The 731-nt window shown below is 33.8% G+C and overlaps 1 non-coding gene across 1 annotated transcript; it reads right to left on the reverse strand.

Moving 5' to 3' along the window:
• Window positions 1-399: 399 nt before the first annotated feature.
• On the reverse strand, window positions 400-505 carry LOC128665344 (U6 spliceosomal RNA). The gene has a single exon (XR_008403102.1). It is a non-coding gene; the product is annotated as a U6 spliceosomal RNA (small nuclear RNA).
• Between the last annotated feature and the right edge of the window lie 226 nt (window positions 506-731).

The following is a 731-nucleotide window of genomic DNA, read 5'->3' on the forward strand; positions in this document are numbered from 1 at the left end:
TTCAGTCACACTCACATTCACACTCCCCTGACATCCCACCTGAGACCATTACTCGAGATCATACAACATGTACTTCAACCTGCAAAGATACCTATACCTATATGTTGTAAGCCAGAACAAACTGCCAGTAATCCAGTTGTTATGGGGCTAACCTACTGCTCCTAGACAGCATGCAAAACATGTAATACAAGTCTGAATATGTAAAATGATATAACCTGTAAATTGATGGCAGGAGATATCTCCTACCATCCTAAGGGGAAAAGCACAGTACATGCATAAAAATTTCAAAACATTTCAAAAACATTTCAACTTATCAAACTCAATTTTGAGACATAAAGACCTTCTTGACCAATGTCTCTGTTACGTTACCAGATATGATCCTCTCATCTCACAGTTTTTAAAAATATGGAATGCTTCACGAATTTGCGTGCATCCTTGCGCAGGGGCCATGCTAATCTTTTCTGTATCGTTCCAATTTTAGTATATGTGCTGCCGAAGCGAGCACTAGGGTTAAGTTTTTAAATATATAATATAGTTAATTTAATTTTTAGTTTAATGTAATTTTAGTATAACAGTTAGGGTAGGTTAATTATTAGTTTAATATAGTTTATTCTAATTTTAGTATAATAGTTAGGGTAGGTTAATTAGTAGTTTAATATAGTTTAATGTAATTTTAGTATAATTGTTAGGGTTAGGGAGCAGCAGGATAGGGGTTAATATATTTATTTAGG

The sequence above is a fragment of the Bombina bombina genome, chromosome 6 (assembly GCF_027579735.1).
Source record: "Bombina bombina isolate aBomBom1 chromosome 6, aBomBom1.pri, whole genome shotgun sequence".
Lineage (NCBI taxonomy): Eukaryota > Metazoa > Chordata > Amphibia > Anura > Bombinatoridae > Bombina > Bombina bombina.